The sequence below is a fragment of the Physeter macrocephalus genome, chromosome 18 (assembly GCF_002837175.3).
Source record: "Physeter macrocephalus isolate SW-GA chromosome 18, ASM283717v5, whole genome shotgun sequence".
Classification (NCBI taxonomy): Eukaryota; Metazoa; Chordata; class Mammalia; order Artiodactyla; family Physeteridae; genus Physeter; species Physeter macrocephalus.
The window spans coordinates 102287441-102309243 of record NC_041231.1 but is presented as its reverse complement, the minus strand read 5'-3'; the positions used below and the strand labels follow the sequence as shown (position 1 = coordinate 102309243).

At 34.6% G+C, this 21803-nt stretch overlaps 1 long non-coding RNA gene across 1 annotated transcript in view; it reads left to right on the top strand.

The window, feature by feature from the left end:
- Positions 1 to 4227: 4227 nt before the first annotated feature.
- LOC129391537 (uncharacterized) overlaps positions 4228 to 21803 on the top strand; it is a 53927-nt gene continuing 36351 nt past the window's right edge. The window contains exon 1 of the long non-coding RNA XR_008615803.1: positions 4228 to 5024. This is a non-coding gene — a long non-coding RNA (uncharacterized lncRNA). The remainder of the gene's footprint in view (positions 5025 to 21803) is intronic.

Below are 21803 nucleotides of genomic sequence, written 5' to 3'. Positions count from 1 at the left end.
GTGGGATCATGAGGCCCTCCTTAGAGTCTGTCCATCAAATTGTTTGAAATAAGAAAATGAAATACTTGTTTCCATTTGAACCTGGCTGTCTAGGTGTTAGTCAGTACTTCACGTCCAAATGGAGTAAAGCATGTAATGTCATTGTCAAAGAGATGGGTACATATATTTTTTATCGCAGAATGAATTGGCAAGTCATACATCAATGAATGAGAATGTATAATCCTATTACACAGAAAAAAAATCATTGGATTAAACAAGCCAATGTACTATGGTTCATATATATATACCTAGTACATAAGGAAGTTTGACAGCACTTTCTTTGTAAGTAAATAATTGATATGGAACTCATTTTCTAAATATAAATTATACATAGCATCTTTATTTTTTTATTTTGTATTTAAATTTTTAAATACTTTATCCTATAGCTATCTTAGAGTTTACTAAAATATTTTGAGTTGCATCCTGAACAGTATTTTTTTTTGCAAATTATTTCATAATTTATCTATAGCCTACTTTTTAACATTTATTTTTATTGAGATATAATTGACATGCACATTTTGTAAGTTTGATGTGCACAAAGTGTTGATTTGCTATATTTATATATTGCACTATAATTACCACTGTAATGATAACTCACACCTCTATTATGTAATTATCTTTTTTGTGGTGGGAACAATTAAGGTCTAGTCTCTTAGCAACTTTGAAGTTTATAGTACAAACTTGTTTGTACAATATAGACTTGTCTATAATCACTATGCTGTGCATTAATTCTCCAGGACTTATTTATCTAATGGTTGCAAGTTTGTATCATTAAACAGCATTTCCCCAATTTCCCCACCTCCTAGCCCCTGGTAGCCATCATTCTACTCTCTGTTTTTGCAAGTTAGACTTTTTTAGGTTCCACATATAAGTGATACCATAAAGTATTTGTCTTTCACTGACTTATCTCACTAAGCATAATGCCTTCAAGGTCCACCCATGTTGTCAAAAATGGCAGGATTTCCTTCTTTCTCATGGCTGGATAATATTTTATTATATATGTACATCATGTCTTCTTCATCCATTCATCTGTTGATGGCCACAGGTTGTTTTCCTATCTTGGCTCTTGCGAATAATGCTGCAATAAACATGGGACTGCTTATATCTCTTCAATATCCTGTTTTCATTCCCTTTGGATATATATCCAGAAGTGGAATTGCTGGATAACAATTATTAAGAAGTTTAGCCTTCTTAACATTGTATTCCTTCACCCACATTTCTTGATATACAAGTATATAATCCTGAAAGTACTATATTTATACTTGCCTTAAACTTTGTTTAACTATAATATCTTAGGATATTTCAAAATGACACATATATATGAATAATTTACTTACTATGTTATCAATCATGTGTACAACAAACTATCTATATAATAGAATTTTCCAGACTATGGAATGACTACTAACTACAACAATACTTTGGATTTCCTGTTTCATGTGCATGTTTTCAACCACTTCCCTGATACATAAAGACCCTTTCTCTTTGATAACCTCTTTGCAACCATTCAGTGAATGTAGCCATAGAGTCTTACTGGTGAGGTTTAGTCTATAAGCCTAAAATAAGGTAATGTCTAGTTTTTAAGAAGTAACCTAAAATGGAAGCAAATTTTTTTACTTTAAAAGTAGCCATAATTTTTATTATTCTAAAAGAAATTTAAATGCAAAATAGATTAATAATAGGCTTTATATTAAAGATGAGACATAAAATTTTTTAAAAATATGTTTACAAATAAATAGTCTTAGCCTAATCCTTTATTAATTCCAAAATTGCTTAGACTGCATCTTTCAAAAATCATCCTTTAACTTCACCTTAGCAGCAAACATCTTTTGGAATTGTTACTGACTCTAGGATTTCAGGTCAAATATGTTTCTACATTTTCCACGAGAGGTAACGTGTTTAACATGCTTTGACTCTGAGAGCTAATGAAAGGGATGGTATTAGGTGACTTTCCAGAGTTATCAGTTACAATATCAATGGACTATTCTTTGGACCCCTTGCCTTCCCGTGCTATGTTCCTAACTGGCTCAGAAAGAAACAAAAAACAAAAGGTGTGTCTGTGTGAGTTGAAGAAACAAGAGGAGTGCTATCTCTATGGGTTCAATTTAATCATCTTATCTTACATATCTTATAAACATAAATGATTTCTTAATTGATTTACTGTTTAAAAAACACAGTTGATTTTGTTGTATGACAAAAAAACAAATTTTATACAAAAATATACAAATTATATACAAAAATATACAAATTATACAATACATAATATTGTATAAATATACAATTATTGCATAATTTTTTAAACAGAGAAAAATTAACCCACATCCCACCTCCAGTTATAACTAATCTGTTTTGCTGTGTAGCCATAATAAAGAGTCTTTATTATTGTCTGCTGACATTATTTATCCTTTTTCTGGTAATGGTGTATTTATTTTCTTGAGGGAAATTAACCCAATATGAGTGTGCTGGTTTTCCTGTTTTTCTTGTCAACACAAGATATTTTACATATTAAAATCTTTCAAAAAGTATTTAATATTGTTTTTATTTGCATTTCTACCTTAGCAAGTAAGGATGAACATACTCTCCTGTTTGTTATTTCCTTTTGTGGCAATATCATTTACTATAATTTGATTTTCTGTTTGATAGTGAATTAAAAATTGATTTATTAGAACTTTAAAAAATATGTTGACCTTCAGCTTAATATATAAATAAATATTCAGCTATTGTTTCTTAAGAAACATTTTCTCCATTCTTTCTCTTTTCTCCTCTGAATTTCCCATGACACATATATCTGACTATCTGATATTATCCAAGCAGGTCCCTGAGTTATTCTGTTTTATTTTCTTCTTTTTTTCACTCTGGGTAATGTTTATTTTTCTATCTTAAGTTCACTTACTCTTTTCTTTGTCATATCCATTCCGTTAAGTTAATCCAGTAAATTTTTTCAGAATTTGATTTATTACTAATATTTTCATTTGGTTCTTTATTGTTGCTTCTATTTCTCTGCTGAGACCTCTTACTACTGAGATTTGCATGCATGGATTTTATTTTACACCTTTGAGGATACTTTTTTTTTCTTTCATTGAATGAAAGAGTCTTTAAATTCTATAGTGCTTTACAATTTTCAAAAGTTTCACACACATGATTTCATATAGTCCTATAATAACACTTTTTTGCCCCTCTCCCCTTCCCCTTCCCCTTGTATTGCCCCTCTCCCCTTCCCCTTTGTTCTCCATACGAGTCTGCTTCTTTTTTGTTGCATTCACTAGTTTAGTTGCATTCACTAGTTTCGTTGCATTTCACTAGTTGTATTTTTTTAGATTCCACATATAAGTGGAATTTGTCTTTCTCTCTCTGATTTATTTCACTTAGCATAATGCCCTCCAAGTTCATCCATGTTGCTGCTAATGGCAAAATTTCATTCTTTTTTATGGCTGAGTAATATTCCATTATATATAAATGTATATATGTGTGTGTGTATATATATCACATCTTCTTTATTCATTCATCTGTTGATGGACACTTAGGTTGCTTCCATACCTTGGCAATTGTAAATAATGCTGCTGTGACCACTGGGGTGGTCAACTTACTGTTTTCATTTCTTTCAGATACATACCCAGGAGTGGAATTGCTGAGTCATATGGTAGTTCTATTTTTAGTTTTTTGAGAAACATCCATACTGGTTTTTAGTAGCGGCTTTTAAGTTTTTGTTGCAACATCTGGTTTATCTTGGGTTGGACTCAAATGATTTTCTTATCTCTTTGGAATGTATTCTATTTTCTTAGTTCTTCACATGTTGGGTAAGTTTTTTGTTAATATCTTTTTTGGAGTATAATTACTTTACAATGTTGTATTAGTTTCTGCTGTACAACAAAGTGAATCAGCTGTATGTATACATATATCCCGGTATCCCCTCCCTCTTGAGCCTCCCTCCCACCCTCCCTATCCCACCCTTCTAGGTGGTCACAAAGCACCAAGCTATGCAGCAGCTTCCCACTAGCTAGCTATTTTACATTTGGTAGTGTATATATGTCAGTGCTACTCTCTCACTTTGTGGTAATTTTGAATTGTATCATACACATTAATGCTAAATTAAGAGAATACTGGATTCTGTTATTTTTCTGTGATAAGTATTTTTTTCCTTCTGTCTTAGCAAATAGTTTTTTGTTTTTTTATTGGAGTATTGTTGATTTACAATGTTGTGTTAATTTCTGCTGTACAGTGAAGTGATTAAGTTATACATACATATACATTCTTTTTGTATTCTTTTCCATTATGGTTTATCACAGGATATTGAGTATAGTTCCCTGTGCTCTACAGTAGGACCTTGTTATTTATCCATTCCATATATAATAGTAGCAAGTAGCTTTTAAGTCTGAGATTAAACTGCTTTAGCGATCCTTCCTCTGACTCTTTTCCTATCAGGATCCCTCATGCTCTTCAGCATTCATGTTTCTTGGCTTCTCTTTTCTTGTTTATCAGACCAGGAAGAATAGAATATGCACATGTATGCTCTTGCCTTTGCTGTGTGTTCTCTGTTCTTGGCCTCAAGGAAAAATTGCAAAGAGAGAAACTAAGCTCCTCATCAGTGCAACCTCCAAGCAAGTTTCCACTCCACCAAAATCTGCCTGCTTATGTTAACTATTCAGGATAGCAACCTTCAGAACAGCAACACGGATCAGAGTTCAAAAATTTTTTTCTTTGTTTAAACTGCGGTGATTCTGTTCTATGCGTGCATAGTTCAGATATGAGTCAGCAATGTGAGTAAGACAGAGTTTGGGGATTCTGGCTCCAGCTCTTTCCCTTCTGGTATTTCCCCCACACTCTTCAATATTCATAGTATCCAGGTTTCATTGTTCTGCTTCCCCAGCCAGGAGGATTTTGGGATTTCCCTTCTGCATTCCCTGCCACTGCTTTTTGCCCAAAGGACTAACATAGTTCCTCAAAGATGGTAATTATTTGTACCACCTTCTGCCTTCCTCCTCCTGGTAAGCACGGGTTTTCTGCCAGAATATATCTGCTCTCTTCACTGTCTGTTAGTACAGGTTTTATAGTTATTGTCTGCAAGGGGGTTGGGGGAGGTTCATCCAGGAGGGTCTAAGTCCCACATGCCCGGATGTGAAAAAATTCTAGTGGATTTCAATGGATTCTACTTACTATTCTTCTGAATTCTGTTTTTTGGGTTTTTTTGCTGTTATTTCTTTGATAATTTTTTTTCTCCATTTAAAAATTCTCTATTTCTGGACTTATTATGCAGATACTAGCCTTTCCCATGGCTTATCTTTTCTCTCAAAATGTCTTTTATTAGTCTTTTGCATTACATTCTGGGGATTTTCTCAATCTTATTTTGCAATCCTTGAATTTAATTTTGACCCTTATTATTTTATTTTCAAAAAAATCTTGTCTTTTATTGTTTCATTTTGATAGCATCCTACTTTTATTTGTGAATGAAACATCCTCTTGACTCTCCCTGATCATACTAATTAGTGTATTTAAAACTTTATTTTTCTGACTTGTTTAATTTTTGTTACTTTTTCTATTTATTTTGGTCCTTCTCTTTCTTGCTACGGGACAAGTTCCTTGATTTTTCCCTTCATGTTTTAAATTGAGGCAGTAAGAGAGCTGATTTGAGATCTCTGTAAACATGGGCAGCATTTGGCCAGTGACTGGCTTTTACTTAGTGAGTAGATGGGGAACGCTTGGTAAATATGTCCACCACCCACACTAACTGCGACAGTTCTGTTTAGTTTGTTCAACAGCTTCAGAGAAGAGTCTTCTAATTTCTTGTCTGAGAGTAAATTTCATTCTTGTGTTCTGTACACCGGGGTAGGTGAAAGGGTGAGGGCTGTTGTAGGATAGGGAGGGTCAGTTTTTCCTACATAGACCTTTAATTACCTTCTTGTTTCCATCCTTATTTCTCACGCTTGCTCACTGGTTCTTTCTACTGGTTTCAAGACCGGAGAGTCCCAGTATTCTTGCCACGTTATATCTTCTGACGCAGACTTCTTTATGTTGTGACTTCTTCTATTTCATTCATACTGTACTCATATCCTAGAAATTTGATGGGATTTCTTTTATGTTTGCAGCCACCATTCTGATTGATTTTTCTATTTATTTATACAGTTTTTATTCCCTAAACTATTATTTTCAAAGTTATTTTTTTCGTTCTTCCTACTGCCTTTCCTTTTCCTCCCTCCCTCTCTCTTCAGTCTCTTTTCTGTCTCTGATTTCTCCCTTTCTTTCTCTCTCTCTCCCCCCTTCCTTCCTTTCTCCTTCTTCCTTCCTTATTTTTTTGTGACAACAAGGAGAGCAAACTCCATTCTCAATTGGCTCTTTTGAACCTTACTATTTGGGGATGTTAAGTAATATATTTATTCCTTCAACTTTTTCTTCTATCTATAAACTGCTGAATATAGCTTCAATTAAATATAATAATTCACATTAAAAAGGTTGTAAATCTGCTTTAATTAAAAACTTGTGTTTATATAAATATTTAAATATTCAATTTTAATAGTATTTATTATACTTATAAAAGTTGTTTATGATTATTTTAGAAAATACAAAAAATCGACAATGCCATATAATCACTAGGAGTCTTATCATTTAAAGAATAATAGTGTGCACATAAATGAAGTGGTAAAACAGTGCACAAGTGCTTTAGAAACTTTAACATAGAAATAAATATATGACTTTGTAAATTTAATCAATGTGCAATATAATTACAGGATCTAACATGATAGGTTTATTTACAGATTCAGCAGAATAAACATTGCCCTGCAAAGAGGTATATCAGAGAGCAAAATGAGAGGGAGCCCATTGGAATTTGTGGGACCATTTCTCTATTAATTATCTCTCAGGAGGGTTTCCCTCATCCTTTTTCCTTTCTAGAAGATAACTTCTTTTTTTTACAAGCATGTAATGTGTATATACCTGAAAATAGATAGGACTCAAGCCTTTAAGAAAATTTGAGGATGTTGTTAGCATCCTTCTCATATAAAGGGGAAAATCTAATTTTGAAAGTGTACACAGAGAAAACTTTTGCATTTGTAAGTTATTACAAAAGTCTGTAATTTTTGCTGACGGAAAATCTTTAATCACAGATATTTAATCACAGTGCATGTCTAATCAATTGGCAAAGTAACTAAAAGTACTGTATCTCAATTTTGTTAAGTTCATGATTTTATTAATCTTGGGGTTGTTACTAGAATAAGATAATGACGAAAATTATCACTCTGTAAAGTAGACACTACATTGTTATTTTAATAGGAACTTGCTGAGGTCAGAGCTGGGTCTAAAGGTAGGAGCTACAACTCTATAGGATCATATGAGATGCAATTAAAAAATTCATTTCTTACCTTGCTATTTAATTTTTCATATGTGTATACTTTATCTCTTTAATCGTACCAATGATGTCCTAATTGATAAATTAATTCTCACCTAGATTAGAAATATTTGTGTTATCCATTAACTTCCTCCTAGCCTGCACCCTTGGATTTAATCAGCATAGTTGCCAAACTGCCCATTTCCACGGTAGCTCTTCTTATTCAAGTCTCCTAACTCTTTTCTCTAACTTCTTTTTTGTTTTTTGTTTTTTTTGCTGCAATTCATCCTTCTCCTTTCCTGAGAATATGGACTTGATCATGTTGAGTATGCCAACCCTTCTCCCAAAACTACATGGTTTCATTGCCTACATCAAAAGTTCTAAAGTTCTTACCATAACAATCAGTTCTGCTTATCTTCAGGTTTTAGGCTATCTTCTCATATGTACTCATTTTTTCCTTCTCTGCTTCACCCACACCAAGCAAAACATCATTGCCTAGGCGAATATTATGAAATAAACCTTTGGGCTTTTCTCACAATGTTTCCTCTATCTGGAATGATCTTCCTTGTCTAGGTTAAGTCCCACCAACACTTCTAGGCTCAATTAAAATTCAAACTTCCTCAATCTTCCCTACAGTTGTAAATTAGTCATATCTTGATTATATTAACATACATATTATATACTACAATATATAGGTAGCAACGCACACATCTGTTTGCCAGCAGTAGATTGTCAGATCGTTTGGATAAGAGATCGGTTGTTAAATATTTGTATTTCTTACAAATTCTGCCACATTATCTTGCAAATGCATCACTTACATTGGCTACTGCTGTTTAAAACTATAAACATCTTGGCCTTGGACTTCTTAATTTGAGACTATGAGTTAAATAAGTATGAGAAGAAGAAATAATTGATAGAGTTTGCTTTCTTTTGTGACATTAGATCTAAACTTTAAGAGAATATGTGGGGCTTCCCTAGTGGCGCAGTGGTTGGGAGTTGGCCTGCCGAGAATATGTGGTGCTGTGAGCATTACAACACAGCAACAGAGAGATGTCTCTCATCAATTAGACCATCTGCTACTATATCACACAGAAGGCAAGTGCAATTAATTGGGGAGATATTTATGTGAAAGGTTGTATATTTTATATTTCATTTATTCACTTTTTTATTAATGCATCGTTTGCACATATATTAAAATTCAACAATACTAAGTGTACATTTTGATGAATTTTGGTAATTTGTACAACAACTTAACTGCCACCACAATTAGGAATGGAACAGTTCCCTCACCCTACAGTTTCCCGCTGTCCCTTTCCACTCTTGATCCCAGGTGAGGACTTACCTTCTTTCTCACTGTATAGTTTTGCTTTTTCTAGAATTTCATATCAATGTATTGATAATTATATAGTATGTGATCTTTTATGTTTGACTTCTTTCACATAGCATCATGTTTGTGAAATTCCATCATGTTTTACATATGTTAATATCATATTACTTTTTATTTTGGAATAGTATTTCATGTTATGAATATACCCCCAGTTTTTTAATATATTTACCAGTTGATGGTCATTTGGGCTGTTTCCAAATTCTAGCTGCTGCAAATAATGATGCTTTGACAATTCACATACATGTTTTTGTGTAGACATAAGCTTTCCTTTCTCTTGGTTAAGTGCCCAGAAGAAGAATTTCTGAGTCATATAGAAAATTCATACTTAACTTACCTGATTGACCTGGGTAAGACTTCCAGTACTATGTTGAATAAGAGTGGTAAAAGTGTGCACCCTTTACTTGTGACTGATTTTAGAGGAAAAGCTTTCAAGGTATCACCGTTGCGTTTGATGTTAGCTGTGGGTTTGTCATATATGGACTCTATGATGTTGAAAGATGTTCTCTCTCTACCTAGTTTGTTGAGTTTTTATCATGAATGGATGGTGAATATTGTCAAATGTTTTTTCTGCATCTGTTGAGATGATCATGTGACTTTTAGCTTTCCTTCCATCAATGCAATGTATCACATTTATTATTGTTTCTGATCTTAAGAGTAAAGCATTCAGTCTTTCACCATTCAGTATGATGTTAGCTGTGAGTTTCTATAGATGCCCTTCATCTGGTTAAAGATGGGTCTATCCACTTCCAGTTTCTTGCATGTTTTTATCATGAAAAGCTTTTGGTCTCTATCAAATTATTTTTCTGAATCAGTTTTGATCACCATGTGGATTTGCCTTTTATTCTATTACTGCGGTGTATTATAGTAATTATTAGTGTTAATCCAACTTTGCATTCCTGGGATAAATCTTACTTGGTCAAGGTATATTGTCATTTTTATAGGTTGCTGGATTTCATTTGTTAATATCTTATTGATATTTTTGCATCTACGGTCATGGAAGAAACCGATTTGTTTTCCTTTTGGGGGACATCGTTCTCTGTTTTTGCTATTAGGATGTTACTGGCTACATAGATTGCGTTAGGAAGTGTTCCCTCTGCTTGTGTTTTCTCAGAGATTATCGAGAATTGCTGTCATTTCTTCCTTAAATGTTTGGTAGAATTTCCCACTGAAACCATTAGGGCCTGGTGCTTTCTTTTTTTTTTTTTTTTTTTGCAGTACGCGGGCCTCTCACCGCTGTGGCCTCTCCCGTTGCGGAGCACAGGCTCCGGACGCGCAGGCTCAGCGGCCATGGCTCACGGGCCCAGCCACTCCCCGCCATGTGGGATCCTCCCGGACCGGGGCACGAACCCGCGTCCCCTGCATCGGCAGGCGGACTCTCAACCACTGCGCCACCAGGGAAGTCCCTGGTGGGGCACGAACCCGCCTCCCCTGCATCGGCAGGCGGACTCTCAACCACTGCGCCACCAGGGAAGTCCCTGGTGCTTTCTTTTTAGAGAGTTATTAATTACTGATTCAATTTCTTTAATGTGTATGCTCCTGTTTAGATAATGTGTTTCACTTTGTTTGTGACTTCGTAGTTTTTGTCTTTCAAGGTATTGGTCCATCTCATCTAAGTTATCATATATTGAGATGAGTCGTTCATATTATTCCTTTATTATTCTTTTATATCTCTGGGATCAGCAGTGTTGGCCCTTATTTCACTTCTCATATTGGTAATTTGTGTCTTTTTTTCTCTTTTTCTTGGTTTGCCTGGCTAGAGGTTTATCCAATTTATCAATCCTTTCAAAGAACCAGCTTTTATTTTTATTGCTATTCTCTATTGCTTTTTGTTTTCAATTTAATTGCTCTTCTTCCTCTTATTTTCTAAGGGAGAAGCTTAGGTTATTGATTTCAGGTCTTTTCTCTTTCTAACGAATACCTGAAATACTATAAATTTCCCTCTTTGAACTGCTATTTTTGCATCCCATACGTTATAAGATGTATTTTTATTTTTATTTACTTCAAAATATTTTAAAATTTCTCCTGCAATTTCTTCTTTGACCTGTGTGTTATTTACAAGGGTGTTGTCCAATCTTCAAATATTTAGGGATTTTCCAATTATCATTCTGTTGCCGATTTTTACTTTAATTCCTTTGTGGTCTGAAAATATACTCTGCATGATTTCTATTTGTTGAATTTTGCTAAAGTGTGTTTTATCACTCAGGATGCTTAATTTGGCGAATGTTCCATGCAGACTTGAGAGGAATATGTATTCTGCTGTTACAGCGTTCATTCTATAAATGTCATTTAGGTTACATTGATTGGTAGTGCTATTCAGGTCAACCATCCTTACTGATTTTCTGCCTGCTTAATTTCTCAGCTGCTAAAAGGGGGGTCTCCAAATAGTGAAGTTTCTATTTCTTCTTTCTGTCCCATCAGCCTTTCCCTCACATATTTTGATGTTCTGCTGCTAAGTGCATACACATTAAAGATAATTGAATTATTTTGGGGGAAACTGACATCTTTATCATTATGGATCTATTTATCCCTCATAATTTTTCTTGCTCTGGAATTTGTTTTGTATGAAATAAATATTCCTCTTTAGTTTTTTATTTCAGTTAGTGTTAGCATAGTATATCTCTCTCATTTCCTTTTCTTTGAATCTATCATTTTATTTGAAATGTGGTAGTTTTTTTTGTTTGTTTGTTTTGGTGTACAGCATATAGTTCAGTCCTTATTTTTCTTCTATTCATTGTGACTATCTCTGTCTTTAAATTGATATATTTAGATCATTCACATGTAAAGTTGATATAGTTAAATTAATATCTACCATGTTTGTAACTCTTTTATATTCATTGCTTTTGTTTTATTTCTTCCTTCCTTTTTACTATACTTTCTGTGGTTTTAATTGATCATTTTATATGATTGTTTTATCTTCTCTCAGCATATCATTATACTTCTTAAAAGATTTCTTTCAGTGGCCGCCTTACAGTTTGTAAAATCTAATTGTAACTTCAAAAAACACTCTATTTCTTCAGTTATAGTAAAGATACCTTGTAACACAGTGTTCCCATTCATCCCTCTTTCCCTGTATGATATTTGTCTCATTCGTTTTACATCCGTCCTTTACATCCACCAGGAGCTCAACTGAGCTGGGAGAAAGCTGAGCTGCCAGATATTGGAGTAGCCAATTAAAGCAACAAGCTCAAGATAAACGAGTTAAGTCTTTAATAACTTACTTGAGATGGTATAAGCGAGAGGCTAAAATGGAGATAGCTCCGACATCCCCTGTTCCATTTTCCTCCATGGAACTGCAAACAGAGGACGGTCAGGTGGACTAGCACAGATGTGGGTTCATCTCCTGTCAAGGGACTGTGATGAAAAAACAGCCGTTCTGAGTTACTGCCTAAGCATTTTACAGTGTGACAGGCCTGCTCACACCCAGAGCCTGGACATTTAGATAAGGACCTGAGCTTAGGATTCCTGCCACAAGGTCTTGCTTTGCTTTTCCTGGGTCACTTTTCAAAAATAACTGCTTAGAGTTGTAGAACCACCTATGAAAAGTTAGTGACCTCTGCCCCAACCACCTTATAAGTAACAGGTGCTTGCTACCCTGTGCTATGTCTCTTGCTTGCTTGTGACCTGGGATAGAGGATTGCCCTTCCCCTGGCTCACTGTACAGCCACACCCCTTTTCTGGGATGTTTAAGTGATAAATCTTGTGACTTTACTTCCTTTGTGGGAGTGTATAAAAACTGCACCTTCAATCAAAACTGCTCTGAGGTTTACTCTTCCCCAGAGTGGGAGCTCAGATGCTGAGGGACCAAGCTGCTGACCCCATTGAGGGGGTGTACCTCCTTAGTCTGCAGGTCATAATCTGCATATTCTTAATGTAACACATGAGCTATGCCAACCCCCACCCTAAAAAGAGCCTTGAACAAAGGTCTCTGGAAGTATGGATCCTGGGGTCAGGGGCAAGGGTAGGAGTGGAAAAGTACTGGGTCAGAGGAGTGAAAAGTAGTGAAAGGTTTCCCCTTCCTTCCCTTCCCATAAGGAGGCCTCCATAAAGGTGCCTGTAGAAGATCTTTGCCCAAGGCCTCTGAGAGAAAGACCTAGGAAAGAAAGCACCAGGGCTAGGAAAGCAAATATGCAAAAGCATGACCGGGGAGAGGGGCCTGAGTCCTTGGCTGCAACTCCCTTAAGAATCTGTGGCACGTTGGCTGTGCGCCAAGTCTGGTGTGGGGCGGGGAGGGCAACTTTCCCCTGCCTGGGCTGCCAGGGGAGCCTCTGTGATTTACTATGGTCAGGGCTGAAACACGGGTTTTCAACCTCACCTGATACCCATTTGCTATAATCACTAAATATATTGTAGTGTTATTACTTGAACAGTGTTGTTTTATATCAAGAATAAAAAATATTTTATTCTAGCTTCATTTATTCATTCTCCAATGCTTCCTTTCTTTATGGAGCTTGTAGATTTTGACCTATATCATTTTCTTTCTCCCTGAATCACTAATTTTCACATTTCTTGCAGGACAGTTCTCCTGCTGCTGAATTCCTCCAAGTTTTATTTATCTGAGAAAGACTATTTCTCCTTCATTTTGAAGGATAATTTTGCTGGATATAGAAATCTAGATTTATGTGTTGTTTTTTTTTTTTTTTCCTTTTAACATCTTAAATATTTCACTCCACTCTCTTTTTGCTTGCATGGCTTCTGAGAAGAAGTGTGTTGTAGTTTTTTTTTTGTTGCTGTTGCTGTTGGTGTTAACTTGCTCCTCTATAGGTAAGGTGTTTCATCCCCAACCTTAGACTTCTTTCACAATTTTCTCTTTGTCTTTTGTTCTTTATAATTTGAATATGATATGTCTAGATGTGGTTTTTGGTATTTAGTCTGTTGGTTGCTCACCGACCTTCCTGGATCTGTGCTTTGGTGTCTGTCAGTAATTGTGGACAATTCTTGGCCATTATGACTTCAAATATTTCTTCTGGTCTCCTATCTTTCCTCTCTTTCTAGAATTCAAATTATACATATATTACATCTTTTGAAATTTTCCCATATTTTTTCTGTTATATTCTGTTTTTTTCTTTTTCCATTTTATTTCTTCTTTGCATTTCAGTTTGTAAAGTTTCTACTGACCTATGTTCAAGCTCACTGGTTCTTTCCTCAGCCATGTCCAGTCTGCAGAGGAGCTCACTGAAGGCATTCTTCTTCCTTCATAGTGGTTTTGGTTTCTAGCACTGCCTTTTGATTCTCATAGGTTACTACTTCTAACTACATTATCCATCTGTTTATGCTTGTTGTCCACTTTTTCCGTTAGCAACCTTAATGTACTAATCATAGTTATTTTAAATTCCTTCTCTGATAATTCAAAACATGTGTCAAAATAGGGTTTGGTTCTGATGTTTGCCTTGTCTCTTCAACATGTTTTTTCTTACCTTTAACATGCCTGGTAATCTTCATTTAAAGTCAGAAATAATTCATCAAGTAATAGGAACTGAGGAGAATAGGGCTTGAGTGTGAGGTTTTATGTTAATCTGGCTGGGAGTTGGGCTGTGTTTAATGAATGCTTCAGAGTCTGCTAGTATCCTGTTGTCTTTCTCGCTGCCTTGCAAAAGCTTTAAGTACTCCCACTCAGATCAGAGCTGTCTTACAGCTCTTCCCATTGCAATGCCCTGTTATTATACTGAAGCCCTGTTGGTGTGGTGGCAAGGCGTTGCAGAGAGAAGGCATTCTATAACCTGATGACCAAACCTCAGTCTTTTAGGGGGCCTGTGTCCCTGTGCTGTGACCATCACTCATTCTTCCCTTAGCTATTCTTCCCTTAGGTGAGACAAGAAGGAGGGAGGAAACTGGAATCACAAAGTGCCTTTCCTCCATGTGGAATATGGTTCAGGTAAGGACATGTTCCCTGGCAAGTAGATCTTTGTTATGGAGAACACCCTGGGCATAGTTCACAAAGTTTACTTTTCCTCCTCCTGCCAAAGCCATTTTTCTTGGCTTTTAATGTGAGAATTTGGTGGAGTTCTTTGAGGTCAAAACCACAAAAGAGTTTAGGACTCCCCCTAAAACTGCAGCCACCAGGAATTTCTCACTCTCAAGTGAATCCAAACTCAGCCCCCAATAATTCATAAAAATTACCATAAAACTGTTTCAACCTGTTTATAACTCCAGTGATTTCTCTTCCAGGTAAGCTTATCTTGGCTGTGATGCTCCTGCTTCACCTGTCTTTCTTGATTTGGGGAGGGCAGTTTTCCCTGTTTGTTTAGTTCTCTGATGGATCTAAGAAAAGTTGGTGATTTTTAGTTATTCCAGGCTTTTCTTGTTGTAAGGACAGGAATAGTGCCTTCCAAGCTTTTTATATGTTAGAACTGAAACCAGAAATACCAGTCATGTGTTTTGACTCCTCCAATCCTGAAACTCCAATTATTTGCATGTTAGACCATTTGCTATTGTGCCAGAGCACTTGGGGAAACTATATTTTCATTTCATTTTTATGAATATGTTTTTATTTCACTTTCATCTTTATATTTTTATTTCACTTTAAAAAAATTTTTTTACATCATTTTGGATATTTTCTCTTGACCTATTTGTACTTTCACTGAATCTTTCCTTTGCCTTGTCCAGCCTATTGGCAAATCTGTAAGAGAGATTCTTTCATTTTTAATATTTTTTTGTTATTTCTCGCATTCCCATTTGACTCTCTTGTTATATGTCTCAGCTCCATGTGAAATTTCCTGTCTTGTCATAGGCATTCTTATATATTTGGTTTCATGTGAAAGTTACCTGAAACTAAGTGCACTGTCAAAAAGGATAATTAAGTTTGCTGAGTGCATACTATTTGTAACATATTTCTTTTTTAAAATAGTATAATTAAAGGTCATGTTTTAATTATTAATTTACAAATGAAACTTAAAAAAACCTAAATAATAATTATAAAGAAAATCAACATTAGACTTAAATTGTAGTAGTGGGTAGAAGATATTTCATAAAGCCTTTGGATGGACAAAAATTATTTATGTATGTACTCTAACATTTTTTCAGGAAAACTGGTCATTTCTGTTCAGTAGAGACAGATTTTTATAGTCAAAGGAATGGTGAAAATTTTCTGCCTTTGAGGCAATTGTAAAAATGTTTTAATGTGCCTCAGCTGGAAATTTCTGTCTTGCCAAATTAGATAATCACTTTCTCCCTGCAAAAGTGTCTTTTATCTTGGAAATGGTTTGAGAATACAGTATATTTTAAAACTATGCAAAACGTTTAAAAAATTTTACTGTTTGGCATGAAAATGCTGATTTTTAAAATCTCTGCCTTAGCTACCAATGTGAGAATTCCTATAAATGAAGTAAAGTAAAACAAAAACAAAACAAAACAAAACAAAACAACAACAACAAAATACCCAGCATTATCGCTTGTGGGAGGGACCTATCAAGAAAACATACTTTAACTTGTAGTAGGGAATGGTTGGTTGATTATACCTCATTCCTGAATACCTTTAAAGCAAGTTTTTATTTCCCCTCCTCCTCTGGTGGAATTAAAAAACATTTTTAAAAGTATTTCTAGAATACTATCTACTGAAAATTCAACTTAATTAGATTTTAATTTTGATTTATTTTCTATTTAACCAAATAATAGTAAACTCACTACTAAGTGTCAAATGGACCTATATGTGGTTGCATTCTTTTCCAGACGCTTTTCTGATTTATTCTAAAATTAATTACCTAATATTTTATAAGGTTAATAATGAAACCTGTAATTTTTATAAGTACTCTCATAATCTAATAATAGATATCTAAAAAGCTTTCTAAAATTGTATCCTGACGACTACACACTTATTAGAATGGCTAAAATCCAAAACACTGACAACACCAAATGCTGGCTAGGATGTAGAGCAACAGGAACTCTCATTCATTGCTGGTGGGAGTGCAAAATGGTACAGCCACTTTGGCAGAGAGTTTGGTACTTTCTTACAAAACTAAACATACTTTTACCACACACACTTCAGCAACCATGCTCCTTGGTATTTGCTCAAAGGTGCTGAAAATATATCCACACAAAAAGCTGCACACAGATGTTTATAGAAGCTTAATGCATAATTCCAAAACCTGGAAGCAACCAAGATATCTTTCAGTAGTAGGATGGATAAATAAACTGTGGTGCATCCAAATAATGGAATATTATTCAGTGCTAAAAAGAAATGAGCTATCAAGTGATGAAGAGACATGGAGGAAACTTAAGTGTGTGTTGCTAAGATAAACTAATCTGAAAAAAGTACGTACTGTATGATTCCACCCACATGACATTCTGTAAAAGGCAAAACTATGGCAACAGTAAGAGGACTGATGGTTGCCAGGCCTTGGGGTGGGGAAAAGATGAATAGGTGGAACACAGAGGATTTCTAGGGCACTGAAAATACTCTGTATGATACCATAATGATGGATATATGTTATTACACATTTGTCCAAACTCATAGAATGTACAACAGTAAATTTGTACTATAAAGTGATGCATAGAGTTCGAGTGATTGGGGCGTGTCAGTGTAGGTTCATTGATTGTAACTAATGGGGGATGGTAGATGGAGGTTGTGTCTGTGTGTGTGTTGGGGGTGTATGGGAAATCTCTAACTTCTGCTCAATATTGCTGTGAACGTAAAACTACTCTAAAAAATAAAGTTTTAAAACAAGATTGTATCTTACTCCTTTTTCAGTGGCACATCCAGTGTATTTGAGGGTGGTCATTTCCATTCGGTAGAGAAAGAGTTTCAGAGTTTAAAAAAATTCTGACTTCAATAAGGTAAATCACTATATCGTCAGAGTTTTAATAGTGTCTCTAACGAGGCAGGGCATAAATTTCATGAGTTTTGGGGGGGGTCTGGTCTAAGGTGGCCTTTTCAATGTGGAGGCCTGATATGATCAGGTGAGGTTTATGACATAATAATTTAAAGTGGTGGACATAAAGACATGAGGATCCTGAGGGGAGAGAATAAAGCCATTCTTCAGAGTAAGCAGTGTCTTTTTTTCTCTTTAAGAATATTTTCTTTTATCCATACCAGAAGAGAAGATGCAAATAAAGAGCCTAGTTTAAGTTAAATTAAGAACTTTCATCAATCATATTTTAAACAAATGGAATCTACTGAGATTTTTAAAAAACCAATCAATGAGCTAAAGCTGTAATTTACATTTTGCTTTCTTTTTTGCATACCACATATATATCTTTATCATGCTGTTGAGGACACCACATTAATAAAACATCTCATCAAAACATTTACAAAAGTTATGAGATACCTATTCATGGCTCTTAATGAAAGAGACTAAATACCTCTCTGATCATGGAGGCCTCTACCTTGGACTTTTATTTAATAGCAGCAAATCCATTATCTTGAATACCCAATTAGCTAAATTTTTAATATTTTATTTATTAGCTTTATTTTTCTGGATAAAGAAGGAAAGCAAAGAACCCTAAGTGAGCAAAAATAACATAGCTTCTTAGCCTTTAGAGGGAAATTCTTTACCGTGATACCACCCTAAATATGCTTCTGATAACCCTCTTTCACAAACAGGAAGTCCGTATGCAATATAAGCATATTTATTTATAGCTTTAATTATAACATTCATATTAGTAACATAAAAGGGAACCTTCAACCCTTACTTTTAAGGAATTCATTTTAGGCTTCCGCTATTAATAAGGAATGGGGACGCTGATAACTTAAATTTTTTTATATTAAAAGGCTCATTTGCAAAAAAACAAAGTAAATGGAAGAAAAATCATTTATGCAAGGACTGCTAATCCAGCTGTTTTGCTTCTGGGCTTAAATGGCTTTACCTAGAATTGATATTTGGTGTCAGCATGTGTTATATCATCAACACAAACAATAGTTACCCAACATAAAGGAGGCTATGAGGAAAAGTAAACTCCAAGATTAAAAACCTCAAACCAAAGGCAAAAATATTAATTTATTTGACTCAATTTTAGTGTAAACACTGTTTAGTCATGTATGTTTTAGACTTACTATACAAGCTTGTTGCTATATTTCTACATTTCTACCCTTTACATTTATCTCATACACAGAGGCAGTGAAGGAAACTAGAGTCCAATAAAATGGCTTTGAAAATAGTTACACGTGTCTTCTTCTGCTTGGCAGGCAGCCACATAGACTGCTGTCTCCAAAGGCAGGTTTGCAACATCTGAATTCCAAAGGCAGGTACATATCATCCGTCACGGGGGCTTTCCCATTTGTGTCTAGAAAAATGAACTTATCCTTTAAAACTAAGCAACAAAAGCCACGTTTGGGGAAGAATTTGCACACTATTTATGTATATTTTATTCCATTTATCTTTGAGAAGTTAATATTGGGTGTCTTCAAGTGAATATCAGGAATATTTTACTTCTAAAAATGTAAAAGAGATTAAAGAGAACATTTAAGTGCTTAAAGAAAACATTTTTTCAATATAAATGTTGGTGAATATATGTATTATGTATATGTCAATCTGGAATATAAATATATTTTATATATAAGTGCATACCAATATCACATAAAATTGCAACATAGTCAATATTTTTAGTTGCATAACTCGCATTCAGATGTCCTTCACTATCCTCTCCACCTTGTTTGAAAATGTACCCCCCTCATTAATACTGGCACTTCTAAGTTCCCTTTCTTGATCAACTTTTCCTTTTTCCATTACAGATCTCACCTAATATGCTAAATAATGTATTTGTTGATTATGTCTGTTGATTACTATTTCTTCCTGCTCTAATGTAAGCTTTATGAGAGCAAGGTTTTTTTTATTCAGTGATACATGTCATTTGTCTATAACAGCATAGCATATATAGAGTATATGCATAACGAATGAATATGTTACAAATATTATGTGTGTCCATATTTATGTGTGTTAGTGTATGTGGGAATAGATGGATAGATAGATAGATAGATAAATAGATGTGTGTTTTCAGACTTTCACATTATACTTTTCACACCTTATCTCTAATTTTTCTTCTTTTGGAGTTTAGGCCATCCTTCACTTCTCTGTCATTTAAATAGACTATGGAATGCATAATATTTAGACGTTTAATTCAAAAGGTCCAACTTAGGCGCCTAATATTCTGACTTCGGAGTTCTGAGATACATGCTCCAAACATGCTTGAAAAAAATAGCCTTTTTCATTTTCTCAACTTACGAATACTATCATAGTGCCCAGAACTTGGCTGACTAATATTTCTCCCAAATTAAATGAAATGAAAAACTGCTCGTAAATTGAATGAAACAATCTGAGTTACAACCAAATCTTCCAATGAAATGGTCACCTGAGTTCAAGGGTATCATCTGAGCCATGGTGGTTTAAGTGCAACCATTACCATGCCATAGCAAAATAGAAAATTATTCTGCATAATCATGTGGTAAGCTGGTGGATTTAAGATCTAGAAGGCTCATACTTGAATACTTCCATCACCAATGGCAAACCAGTTGGGCTGCCACAACTTATTAAGCCACGCAGGTGAATTTGACAGTTTGTGAAAAAAATATTTAAAATTTTTACTCTAATATTCAGGTGTCTGCTCAAAGTGTCCCTCCTCAGTGATATCTAAATAGTACCCCCTTCTCATTTTTACTGCCTATTATAATTTATATTTATTTTACTTCTTTGATTATTGTCTGTCTTCCTCACTAGAATATAAGCTCTATAAAGGCAAGAACTTTGTAGGCTTTGTCCATCCCTGTCTCACCCGTGTTAGGAAAAATATGCCTTACAGAGTGTAGGTGCTCAAGTAATAGTTGTTAAATCAATGAATGAGAGAAAATAAGTAGCACAAGGAGGGAGTGTCCTTTTAAAGAGCATTTGGTTGCCTCCAAAGCCCCTTTTCACCCTTCAGCCCCCCCTCCAAGGAAGGTTCTGAAAAGCCTTAGTACCGAGCATTTAAAATGATAAGATACTTTTTTCTGAAAAGCATTTTTAACTTTCCTGTAAACATCTCTACAATGTTAGAATTCTATTGTCATGTTTGTGACGTCACATTAGAGAATTCAATACCTTCATAATTGCATGCTTATTTCTCAGAAATTACCTGATTTTTAAGTTACTTTGTTTTTGAAACACTAGGTTAAGTGTTAATATGAAAACTCAAGATGTATATACATATGTTACTTGAGAAAATGGAATTATACGGATGACTGCAAAAGATGTAGCCCTTTGATGGTAGAATAGAAAAGATCAACATTTCAATTTTAGACACGTTAAGTTCAAGGCATCTTTTAGGAATTCAAGTAGATATGAAGAGTATACAGTTGAATATAAAAGCCTGGAGTGAGGGGAGAGGTCTTAGGTCTGAATATATAAATTTTGTAGTCATTATCATATAAATATTTAAAGCCATAAGAAAGGAGGTGAATGTAGACAGAAAGAAGAGGTCTGAAATTGAGCTGAGATTCTCTGATGCTAAACAATTGTGATGATGGAATTTACCAGGTAAGGACTACAAGGCGATGGGATCAGAGAAGTAGAAGGAAAAAATAACCAGGCAGCTGCAGTGCCCTAGCCATCAAATAAAGTAAAAAAAAAATAATAAAAATAAAGTAAAAAGATATCTGAAATGCTGGGATTGAAATGCTGGAATCGAAATATACTGGTTTTCAAGGTTTTTAAAATTATTTTTCTTTCTATTTTTTTCGTTGTAAAACGTTAGTTTTACAGGCACATGACAGAAATATTAGACGAGAAGAGAAATTAATTCATATTCAAGTTCAGTAAAGCATGAGTAAAGATTTGTTGGAAAACCTAAAAGCCGGTATTAGCCAAGTCCTTTCAGTCTTTTTCTCTTTATGCATATTTTTAAATACTGAACTAATAATGTATAGATTTTTACCAAACTTATTCATTTTACATTAAATCATAAGCATTTAAAACATTACTGTCAATTGACTACTATTTTAAACTTTTTATTAGATATAATTGACATATAACATTTTATTCGTTTCAGATGTAGACTACTTTTTTTTTTTTTTTTTTTTTTTTTTTTTTTTTTTTTTTTTTTTTGCGGTACGCGGGCCTCTCACCGCTGTGGCCTCTCCCGTTGCGGAGCACAGGC